This window comes from Talpa occidentalis, unplaced genomic scaffold (assembly GCF_014898055.3).
Source record: "Talpa occidentalis isolate TD23 unplaced genomic scaffold, MPIMG_talOcc4v2.1, whole genome shotgun sequence".
NCBI classification, from domain to species: Eukaryota; Metazoa; Chordata; class Mammalia; order Eulipotyphla; family Talpidae; genus Talpa; species Talpa occidentalis.
The window spans coordinates 39,847,671-39,860,547 of NW_026555331.1; the positions used below are offsets into that span (position 1 = coordinate 39,847,671).

General features: G+C 35.7%; 1 protein-coding gene across 2 annotated transcripts in view; it reads left to right on the forward strand.

Annotated features, from left to right (window-relative positions):
- MMP16 (matrix metallopeptidase 16) overlaps positions 1-12,877 on the forward strand; it is a 245,100-nt gene that overhangs the window by 58,648 nt on the left and 173,575 nt on the right. Inside the window, exon 2 of one of the 2 annotated variants that reach the window (XM_054692119.1) lies at positions 5,182-5,308. The exons of the other annotated variant lie outside the window; for it this stretch is intronic. The gene's annotated coding sequence lies outside the window, so the exon portion shown is untranslated. The remainder of the gene's footprint in view (positions 1-5,181; positions 5,309-12,877) is intronic. 2 annotated transcript variants of the gene reach the window in all.

Sequence of the window (12,877 nt, forward strand, 5' to 3'; positions counted from 1 at the left end):
TAGCATCATTTATAGCTTCCTAAAGAAAATAACTCTGGAATTAGTCAGAATTAGTTGAAAAAACAATTTAGCTACTAGACAAGCCACTTAATCTCTTTGTGCCTCAGAGTTTTCATTTTCTTCATTTGTAACTCAGAGAAGATGAATGGTGACAGTTGGGAAGAAAAGGAGGAAGTTAGGGGACATGCTTCCTCGTGCAACCACAGCATCAAGTTCTTTGGATTTTTATGTGGTTCCAAAATAATTGTGTTGTTTCTAAATGGGAGATGAAATCTCTGAATCATGGCTATATAATTTATGTAAATTAGATTGAACTTAATCAAGTATGTTTTCTTTTACATTACTTCCTACTATTGATCATTCTCTATTTTTCTCCCTGCAGTATTCCAACTTTTGTACTGTATCTGCTCTCTCTAAAAAGAAATGACAAAATTTCTAAGGTGTTGAGATAGGAGAACAATGATAGCATAATTCATTTTTCCCAGGTCAGAAATGAAAATATTTTTGGAGTTTTTCTAGCCCCTTTTATTATAAGCAGTTATTTAACACTTACTGTGCACCAGGTGGTATGAAAATCACAGGAAAAATTTTGCTGAAAAGGCATATTTTTTACATATAAGGTGTAATTTAGCCTCACTTTTTAAAGTGATTTCCTTTGTTTTCAAACAAAGGAGGGAGAGATTTAAGGAAGGAAAATAAGGGCTTAGGTAGAGAGTGATTTTTTTAATCAGGGAGAGACTTGATGTGTTAGAAAAGAATTAGTATTCCTTACAGCTGATTCACTGAAAACTCACTTTGGTAAACTATTCATAGTTTTTGAAATTGAAAACCTATTTTAGCTACTGATCATAAGTATAGACTTCTGACCACAGAACTAGGTGCATTTTAATGATCTTCCTCTCTTGAAGGCAGACAAGAAAGAGAATTATATTAACCCAGCGGAAGTGTTAACACAGGCAGCCTGGAAAAGCAATAGGGAAGGAGGAGATGTGAAGCAAGGCTTACACAGGAGAAACAATCATTCCACTCACTTTCCCAGCTTCAGGAAGTTATGTTAGGTGCTCTTCTCATGTGATTAATTCATCCTACTCTCAGCCTATCTAATTCTGGCAAATGTCTCTTTCAGAAATATGAGAAAAACTTTCACTGATCTCAGTGTTGTCTGTATTTGGTTATAAATTTCATTAAGACCAGGTTCAATGTTATTTCTTTTTGTATCACTTTTCATAGGAGAGTGAGAGCCAATGTATTCCATGGGGAGTACACTTTGTAGATACTTATAAAAATGAAATGGCAAGTTATTCATTCTTTTATTGAATTTGACAAATATTTATCCAGTACATAGAATAAGTCATGTATTATTCTTAATGTTTATCGTGCATTGGTGAACAAAAGAAACAAACAATCCCTGTCCTCCTCATGAGCTTATATTCTCATATTCTAGTAGAATTCATGGTAATAAAAAATAGTTAGACCAAGTCTCACTATTAGTGATATTGTATTCCATAAATGGTAAATATCTTTGAGGGAATTGATCTATTTAGAATGATACTATATTTACTAGATGCATGAAATATGCCAGTAACAGTCAACAGTGATTACAAACTATAATTAACTTTCTGTTTGTATTTTTGTTTCCCCATTGTCTATGTTTTTTTGCATATACATAATTCTGCATATATATGACCTCTAGTAAATCTTCCTGACTGCTAAAGGTGACTCCATCCTCTGTTCTCTTACTTTTATAGATACTAGATAGCACTATCCATAGGTATTTAATAGTATGTATACCTAGCTGTCTTTCCAAGGCATTATGGCCCTTAAGAGCAAAAATTATCTCGTGTGTTTGTTGAGTAAATACAAGTTTTAAATTTTAAGTGTAACCAATTTCTCACTGAGAAATTCATTAGCTTAAATAAATAAATAAAAATTTTGCTTTATTAAATATTTTAAGAAAATCTAAAAGTATGTAAAGTGACAATCACTTTTAAAATTTAAGGAAATGAAATTATTGAATTTGAACTATAAGAAACTGAGAAAATATATTGTTTGTAAAGCAATAATTATTTTTCTTAAGAGTAGAACAAAAGAAAATTGACATAATTGTAATGAATGTATGGTTCTAATTTTGAAGACATTCATATGATTATGTTCAGAATTACTTAAATAGGTCCTAGAAGAAAAAAGTAACATTTGGTTATTGTGACCTAACAAAATTTTCCTACAAGAAAAACACAGTCATAAAATATGGACATATTTTCTGCTATGGAAGATAAAAGCCAGGGATCTTGTATCAGGCATGTGTGTTACAGTTTTTCTGATAGGGATGAAATGGTATGTGTGTGTATATATGTGTGTGTGTTACAGGGTGATATTATGGAAGGACAGGTTAGGAAGGAGGGAAGAAACCAAGGTGATAACAACATGCTGTATACATGCTTATGTCAGTAATTTGTATTTCTTCTTAGAAAATTCCTTAAGAATTGATTGTAAAAGAAACTTTGCCAGTTTGCTTTCTGAATATATTTTGATGCTTAGTCCCAGGCAGCACCAAAAACCCACATACGCATCTAGGGTAGAACAAGGGGCCAGAGGTTAGCAGTATGCCATGACCATGCAGGCCCAGCCCTTACCTGGCTTGAGTAGGTGTCATTTTCCTGAGGGTATAGGAGAAGCCAAGAGAGGGTCCCAGGTCCTAGAATACTGAATGATTTCTAAAGACAAAAATGAAAGCACAAGTTCAGATTAGTTTTTATAGTAGTAGATGTTCAAACTCTGTATTTATCTAAATCTTAGCACACAAGGTACAGTTTTCAAAAGTTACAATAATGGTTTTCTTTAATTGACAGTATGTGATTTTTTTTTCCATAGATATGCTAGAAAGGACATATTCAAAATGCTGTTGCTTCCAAATTCTATCATGTTATGACTGGCTTCTATTTCCCTACAAATAGGAGGCATTCACAGCTGGTTGAATTGAACATGTTTCCACAAAATGAAATTCGCATGCTGTGAGGGAAGTTTTCAATGGGTCAATCACTGTTAATTTTGGGAAAGACTTGTCAAATATTTTGGATCTATTTTAAAAGTAAAACTGGGGCCTCCCCGGTGGCGCAGCAGTTGAGCGCTGGGTTGCGAAGCTGCCCGCAGCCTCTGCTGCGCCGGTTCGATCCCCGGCTGCTCCCCGGCCACTGGAGGAGGGTCCCACATGGCGCGCAGACCTCTCCTGCCGCCCGCTGCTCCCCTCAGCAGTGTGCTTCGGTCCTTCTGCCTGCTCTGCTCCCTGCTTGGGCTCTGGTGAATTCTCTCACCCTCCCGTGCTTCTGACTGTACCCAGTGCTTGTATAAATAAATAAATAAAATAAATCTTTAAAAAAAAAAAAAAAAAAAAGTAAAACTGATCTTCATTAATGTTTCTGGACAGAAGAAGAGCATAGTGACTATATCACTTGTCTTATAATCTCACAGAATTCCTATCTTAGATCTTTAGCTATATAGCGACGAGCAAGTGGTTTAATTTCTGTACACACCAGTTTCACAATCTGTGAAATGAGTTTTTTTTTTTTTAACTAAAGTAGCTGACATCTAGGTCATTTGAGCTTTAAAATACAAGTTCTATTTGAATAACCATAGCAAGTCATTTAATAGTATTTACATGCCAGTGGTTGAAAATTTTGCAAGGGATTTCTTTTAAAAAACTAAGAATGTTGTTAAAATGGTAGAAACTGATCCAATTTTTGCAACCTAGAAAGAATTAAAGTGATTCAGGCAATGGATAGACTCTTTTCGGGACTTTTTCAGTCTTAAAATTACTTTTGAATCACTGAATGATAGATTTGACTCCTGCAGTTCTTGGCAAACCTTTAAGGACACAGCAGGAGCTGGGACTACTGCTCACCAACAGTAAACCTTTGTGTTTCTTTGTTATTGTAGGAACCTCAGGGAAGGAGCAGTGTGGGAGCAGAGGAAAGCCTGAATACAATCAGAAAAATAGAAAGATGCAATTTCATTAGACATGTTTTTCCCATCTCACTTCTTACTTTCATTCATGAAAACAGCATTATTTGAAGGGAAACGTGTGTTACTACTCTGTCACTTTAGAGACAGGGTTGACGTCAGAAAGGATACAAATCTGAGAATTGTTAAACAACATGAAAGCTCTGTTTATGAATCTGACTTAAACAATACTCTAACCCTGGAACCAAAATAATGATAGTTAAATATAGCTCTCCCTGCGGATTATTGCTTCATTTCAAAGACTCTTTCTTATGGTTGAATTGAATCATCTTTAATTTTTGACTTTATAATTACTTATTTTCAATAATTCTAGCTTTTTATGATCTTTTAACTGGCTAACATTATTCAGGAAAAATAATTCTATACATATCTGCCAGTATCATATCACTATTGTCATTAAGTTTCATTTTGCTCTTGATCCCACAGGTCATTTTCAAGATATTAGCATCAATAAACAAATGGAAAGTAAAGCAAAATGTTTATATATATATATATATATATATATACACACACACACTCACTTTCTGGGATGGTCTTCACATTTCCATTTTAGTTTCTATCCTGAAGGAGTTCAACAATTCTACATATATTTATGAAAGTTCTACCACTTGCCAAAGCTCACTTATGCCCTGGGGATAAAAAGATATTTAAACTATGTACCTACCCTGGGGAATATCTGAGTCCCTGGGGATTTTTTCACAAAAGGAGATTATTTCAAAATGATGGGGTAAGTGACCAAGATTCTTTGCTTGACCAAACTTTAATCAGCCTCCTGAACCGTCTCCTAGGCCCATCTGTACATTTCCTTGTAAAATCCAGCTTTAGCAAGAACATTTCCAAGTCAATTTAACCAGAACCCTTTCATTTCTAATTGGGTTCCTCATCCCCTGTCATCCCCCAGGTAATGTGTGCTTACCTTGTCCCATCTTTAGCTAGAATCCTACTAGGTTAGTTATGCTAGAATCCCCCTCAGCCCTGATAGTTCTTCTTAGAAATGTCCCACCCAATGACCCACCTACCAACTTGACATTTGCCACTTTCCCATGCTATATTTGGGACGAGCTTAGTTCTATACTGAGTTCTCTTTTCCCCTAATGCATTCACCTGAATAAAATCTGTTCCTACTGTTTTCACTACTGTCTAGCTCTGGTTTTTCTTTGACAGTTATGGTGCTACGACTTGGATAGGATCAGATTCATCACTGGACCCCCGGACCACTCACCCAGGACCCTAAGTGTGCACCTTTGAAGTCTTTGTTTTCACTGCTGACTGATTGATCCGGGATCCATTGGTGAGTCTGACTCCTGAACCATTGCTCCGGACAAACATCTATTGAAGCTGGTAGGGACAGATTTTGACTCTCAAGTGAGTGTTCTTTAGAAGCTGAGATAGAGTCCTAAACCTCTTTGTGAGAGGCTAGACTCTGTGAGAAGCAAGTGTAAACCCTAGTAGAGTTACTGGTTTACTCTGATTCTTTTGCAAATGTGCTTCATCTTCAAAGAGATTTGTGGAAGGGACACTGACATGTACAAGTTGCAAATAACTTCAAATATCTGATCTGGTTCTTCACCCTCCACTATTCTTACCATCATATCTGATTACCCTGGCCTGTCTTCAGGAGGAATCTTATTAGAATTTTTTATCTATATTCCCTATACCTCCACCCCTGACAATACCTCTTAATAATTTTCCATCCACTGATTTACATCCTGCTTATGGACTGTAAATTCCCACTTACCAATGCTTCATTCAAAATTAAGCCCAGTTCTCTACCAACATTCTTTTCCTCCCATTGTAATAGCCCTGAGTAAAATCTGTTTTTACTTCTTTAGCTACTGTCCAGCTTTGGTTTTGCACTGATATGAATAAGGAAATATAGGTAGGGTTAGGAATGCAAAACTAGAAAGTCAAGTAAAGAGATGCCTCTGGATCACTGCCTGGCTGATCGATTTATCTGGAAATGTCCTCCTACTTCCCAGTTTGCAGGCACTGGCAGTCCCCAAAACAACCATTCTTTTCCATCAGGGTCTGTGCACACTGATGTCTGTGCACACTGATGCCCAGACCCTGTTCCTGTGGTCTGCTCTCATATCTCCACCCCAGGGGCACTTGAAGCTGCTTCTCCAGATGTTGGTCTCTTATCTGTGGAAAAGTTGATGTGTTGGATGGATGAGTAGCAAGATCAGTGACCGTGCAGCTCATGGGGCTATAAGAGAAATCTTGTGAGGCTCAGGTTTAATAATGGGCACTGAGAGTCTCTAATAGTAACCATAGAAAAATATTATGTATTGGGACTTCCCTTCATAGACTGGGAAAGAGGTCAGAATCCAACTTACCACAAACAAAGCTAGATTTCAAAGATAAAGCAAAGTATTAAGTAGGTTACATGAACACATATTCGGATCATTCAACATTGGAAAATTCATTTGACCATTCAAATTTTAATTTTGGAAAGAAAGAATATTAGCCCGTTTATCAGTTTAGCTGAAAGATTGATTCTATTAGATACAGGCTAATTGTAAATAAATAAAATTATTTTTACAAATCCAAACATTGTAATTTTCTTAGGTCCTACCTTTGATGATTAAAATAATAAATCCCCCCCTTTTTTTTAGCATTTACATTGTTCCTGGTTATAAGCTTGACATAGAAAATAGTCACCTATATAAGATAGAATTTGTAAAAGAAAAATAAATGGTTTAAAAATATTGCCTAGAAAAATCAGAAGCTGAAAACAGGCGATGAAAGCTGTTTTAATAAGATCAGGGACACCAGGTGCACAGACATTAGGAAGATAAGCTGAGACAACCTTGAAGTTCAACCAAGAGGAGAGATAAGAATGACCTCTGGATAAATGAAAAGATAGAGCCAGAGAAAATGAAACCAGCATCTGCAGAAAAGTTCCCTAAAGCCATGACTGCAGAAATTGGAATCTGAATGATTGGATTCTACCTTTTTGAAAACGAAATGCCCAACCATATGCTTTGTTGGGAAAATTAGCACTTATAACTATCGATGTGTCTGATCCATGTGTGAGTTGCTGATTTTATGCACATGTATAAAAATTTCTAACAATTAACCCTTCTCTTTCTGCTCAACTTTTGGCAAATAAGGATCTACTCTGTTTAATTCATGGCTCAGTCAGGTCTTTAAGATGAATGCTATTCAAGAGGCAATTCTGTTAGATTGAAGGAAAAAGCTTCTTTTTCAAAGTCTTACTGGCTTAAATCTAGCCTCTGCTGGTAATTCAGACATATCACTGTTTCTCAGAGAAACTTTCTCTTCTAATTATTAAGATATCTGTTTATATTTGTGTGTGTGAATTTTTTCTTGCCTTTTTATATAAAATTTTTAGTTTAGAATTAATTTGAATTACAGAAAAGTTGTGATAATAACATCAATATATAGTTTCCATATTCTCCAGAAAATATTTGTACGATAATTGACATCTTACGATAAATGACACATATGTCACAATGGCCCAGATGGTTAACTATAGTTCACACTTTATTCAGATACACTTTTTTTTTTTTTAATCATGTCCTTTCCCTGTTCTAATATACTATCCAGGATACCATATTACACTTGACTTGTCAGTTCTCCTTAGTCATCTCTTCCTGAAGTGACAGTTTCTCATACTTTTTTTTTTTAAAGATTTATTTATTTATGCATACGAGAGTGGGGGTACAGGCCAGAGATGCGGGGGGTGAGAGGATTCACCAGAGACAGTGCGGAACAGAACAGGCAAATTGACTGAAGTACACTGCTGAGGGGAGCAGCAGGCCAGTCAGGAGAGGTCTGCTGCACCATGTGGGTTGCTCCCTGGTGACTGGGGATCGAACTCGTGCTGCAGAGGCTATGGATTGCTTCATAGTGCCATGCTTAACCCCTTGCGCCACCAGGGAGGCCCTTCTCATACTTTTCTTGTTTTGAGAACCTTGACAGTTTTGAGCTATTTGATCAGATTTTCTGGTAGAGTGTTCCTCAATTAGTAGTTACTGGTATTTTTCTCCTGGTTTGATTGGGGCTATGGGATTTGAGAGGAAGACCACTGAGAAAGTGTTATGTTCATCTATCATATCAAGAATATACACTAAAAATAGGATTTGTCAATGTGGATGTTAATCTTGATCATTTGCAAATGGTAGTGTTTTTCAGGATTCTATGCTGTGAGACTGCTCTTTCACCCTCCCCATATTATATTCTTTGGAAAGGAGTCACTATTCATAGCCCATTAGCTTAGGGAGTGGAGACGTATGCTCTACCTCCAGGATAATATCTATTTTATAAGGGATATTGTGACAAGTAAATGACATAATTATATAAAAGGCTTGGATAAGTATAGTGTTGTTTAAATAAATATTATTAATTATAATCATAATAGTAAGAAAGTCAAATGCATGCTGGTTAGGTTGTTGAAGCTGAATTTCTGAAATAACTGACAAGTGTATTATAAAGTTAAGGAGTAGAGAGAAAATAGGATTTTCACTAAGGAAGTAACAGTCTTCTAAAAAATTGTCCTATCAGAATTTTCATTTCTACTGTTTACCAAGTGTTATGAACCAGTTCACAAAGATATACTCATTTATTTTTCAAGTTTACTACTCAGTAAATGCCTTTTTCAAATCTGTTCAGCTTGAGCCAGATAAATCAAGATATCGGTTTTCATTATCTTTTATATTCCAGGTTTTACAGACTCTCCTTTTGCAATCAATTTTTAGTGTGAAGTAGAGTGATAGGTAGAGATAGGGCAACCCAATTATGATTTTGATGTTTTTTTAAATGTGCCCAATAGACCTGAAGAAAAAAAAAGGATAGGAATTAAAAGTCATTCATATGTCAAGAATGAGTAACTGTAGCCATCTGGAAGATTATATACATATTATATATTTATCATATTATATATATTTAGTATATATGATATAGTATATATACCATATTATATATTATATGATAGTTAATATAAACTATAATATTTTATATAATATAGGTTATGTAATATATTATTAATTGATTAATTATATATACAAAGAACATATATTTTGTATATTCTGAAACTTCACTTTTAAGTAAATATCCATAGAATATTACTTTTTGCTATACAGTATACTTAATAGTCATTCAACAAAAACTATAAGAAATTCTAAGAAAACAGTCATATTTGCAATTAATTATTTAAGACAATATGGAAAGCAGTAATACCAGGAAAGTACTAATAATGAACTTTAGGGGGAAAAGTAGAAAACAAGAAAAAAAGTCAAAACTCTAAGTTGTCAATAGCAAGAATGGAAGTTGGCTGAACTAGCCACTAAATATATTTATAAATATTTATATGAAATAAGAATAGAGCTTTTACTTTTAGTCATTGTTTTACAAGAAAATAAAATGTTTTAAATCACCATTTTCCAAATGCTTCTCTTAAGAGATTTTTCACCAACTGACTTACAGTATAAGAATTAGATCACTGTTGGGCTTCCCCTGGTGCAGTGGTTGAGCTCTGGGCTGCGAGGCTGCCCGCAGCCTCTGCAGCGCCAGTTCGTTTCCTGGCCGCCTGCAAGGGTACCACAAAAAAATAAAGAGACAATAACAAAAACAAAGAGAAACCCCACCAACTGGGAGAACATTTTTGCACCCAACACTAATGATAAAGGACTGATCACAAAAATCTGCAAAGAGCTGATGAGACTCAGCAACAACAAAGAAAATAATCCAGTCAAAAAATGGGCAGAAGAGCTAAAAAGAAACTTCTCTGAAGAGGAAATGCAAATGGCCAACAGACATATGAAAAAATGTTCAACATCACTTGCCATCAGGGAAATGCAAATCAAAACTACCATGAGATACCACCTCACACCAGTGAGAATGGCACATATTAAAAAAACTAGCAACAACAAATGTTGGCGAGGGTGTGGAGAAAAAGGAACTCTTCTGCACTGTTGGTGGGAGTGCAAACTGGTCCAACCACTATGGAGAGCTGTGTGGAGATTTCTGGACCTACTAAACATAGAGCTTCCATATGATCCAGCATTTCCACTCCTAGGTATTTACCCAAAGGACACAGAAACATCAATTCCAAAGAGCACCTGCACCCCTATGTTTATAGCAGCACTGTTTACAATAGCTAAGCTTTGGAAACAACCCAAATGCCCAAAAATAGATGACTGGATCAAGAAGATGTGGTACATATATACCATGGAATACTACTCAGCATTCAAAAAAGATAAACACATGCAATTTGCAGCAACATGGATGGCGTTGGAAGGGATTATGCTCAGCGAAATAAGCCAAAAAGAAAAAGAAAAATACCGGATGGTCTCACTCATAGCAGGAATCTAGAAAACTTAAATAAGGGACCAGGAAAATGAATATAAGAAAGCGAAAATCAAAATCAACAAAAAACTATGAACCAGAGACACTTTTTGGGGGTTGGGGGGCGGGAGGGGAAGGATTGGGGTCAGAATGGGGCGTTTGCAATTGTATGGGGGAATATAAAAATAAAATTTATTATTTAAAAAAAAAAATAAAGAGAAAAAAAAAAAAGAATCAGATCACTGTTTTTGTGTCCTTTGGGTAGATCCCTTGTAGTGGAATTGCCAGATCGTATGGTAGCTCCATTTTTAATAGATTGAGGAACCTCCAGACAGCTTTCCACAGTGGTTGGACCAGTTTGCACTCCCACCAGCAATGTAGGAGAGTTCCTTTTTCACCATATCCTCCCCAATATTCGTTGTTGCTAGTTTTTTTTGATATGTGCCATTCTCACTGGTGTAAGGTGGTATCTCAGTGTGGTTTGATTTGCATTTCCCTGATGATAAGGGATGTTGAACATTTTTTCATATGCCTGTTGGCCATTTGCATTCTGCCCATTTCTTGACTGGATTGTTTATTTTGTTTTTGTTGAGCCCTGTGAGTTCTTTGTATATCTTTGTGATCAGTCCCTTATCAGTTGAATGAAGTGCAAAGATTTTTTTCCCAATCAGTGGGGTGTCTCTCTGTTTTGGTTAATGTCTCTTTGGCTGTACAGAAGCTTTTCCTTTGATGTAATCCCAGGTGTTTATCTTTGCCTTCACTATCACTGCTTTACAATTGTAAACCAGAGACATATTGCAGGGGAGGAAGAGGGAGAGGAGTGAGAGGGAGGGAGGGAGGAGCACAGGGGACTGTGGTGATGGTGCATGGGTGCCTTGGGGAAGGAGATTCTATGTGACTCAATCTGAGGGGGTGGGGGGAAGCAAATATTGTCTAAAAAAATGTAAAAAGTTGATAAGTGTTAAAATAAAAAAAATAAAAAATAAAGAATTAGAAGTCTGTTGATAGATCCATGATGGGTTTAGTATCAAGGCCAGTTGAAGTGAGAGTAAATGAAGAATTCTTTAAAAGCCAAAAGAAGGCTATTATGCAATTCCTGCATAATTCTTCCTATTGATAGGAAAGGAAAAGTAAATGTGAAGAGATCTGGATTTGAATCACAGATCATTCATTTATTATCTGTGTGACTTTCAACTAACCACTTAGCAACCGAATGCCTGTTTTGTATGTCTAGAGGTTTACCCAGACAGAGAGAAGTTATTATTGGAAGTTGTGTTTCATACTGACCTCTGATTTAGGTGACTGCTGCTTTATAAATCTTTTGAAAAAAACTTAGAAAAATGCTTTGTTCCAAGCCTCCCCTGGTGGCGCAGCGGTTGAGCACTGGGCTGCGAAGCTGCCTGCAGCCTCTGCAGCACAGGTTCAATCCTGGCCGCTGCTGAGGGCACCTCTCCTGCTGTGCCCACTGCTCCCCTCAGCAGTGTATTTCATCCATCTGCCTGTTCTGTTCCCCACTCTGGCTCTGGTGAATTCTCTCATCCTCCTGCACTTCTGACTGTACCCAGTGCTTGTATAAATAAATAAATGAATCTTTAAAAAAAAAATGCTTTGTTCCAATTTTGAGAAAATAAAGTATTAAAAATTGCTAGATTTCTCAGACCATTTATGGAAATTAATAAGTAATCAATTACATTGCTTTGACTTGGCTGAAGTATTAAGGCTGAGTAGTATAAGAATTATAAATTCATTTAATTTTTATTAGTACTTAGAAATGTTTAGGGAGTATAATTAAAAAATCTGGAAAAAATGTGAAATACAGCGTAAGTGACTGCAATTCTGTTAATATTTGTTAAATTTCATCCTGTTCTCTTTTAAGAAACAGAGAAATTTGATATTTTTTATTAAATCTGATATTTTTTATTAAAAATACTATACAACTATACCAACATTGTAGTATCAGATTTTGATACTTTATTTATTCTTTCTTTATGTTTGACAACAGGGTGTTTGTTTTCACAAAGTCAGGAAAATAGTAAAAGTGGAAATAAGTACACTGCATTTGCTATACAACTGAAAATGTAGCAATAATGAAAATCTTTCTATTAACTGCAATGATTGAGAAATCAGTTGGAGAGCTGTAATTGTCCATTAAGATAACGAGCATCACGAGCTAGAAACAGCATGTATGGAAGCGGGGCTAGTACAATGCGCTGGAGGAAAAACGCAGCTATCGGTGTGTCATAAAAACCAGTTGTTCTAAGTCAGTTGCTGTTTTTGTATTAAACAACACCTAGGAATTATAGACACCAGCGACTGTTTTGGTAAATATCAGAATACTCTCAGGCATGTTTAATATGAATATTAAGAAATAAAAAATCTTTTCAAAATTTACCAACTGATCTTTTGCATAATTTATGTGGTTGTCTTATTGTTAATGATTTGCTCATTGTTCTACAAAACAATCTGATTAGTAGTTAAGCTCCCTTTAGAGTGTTCTAAGAAAAAATAAGTTGATTCCAAGGAGAAATAAAATTGCTCATATTTGATTAAA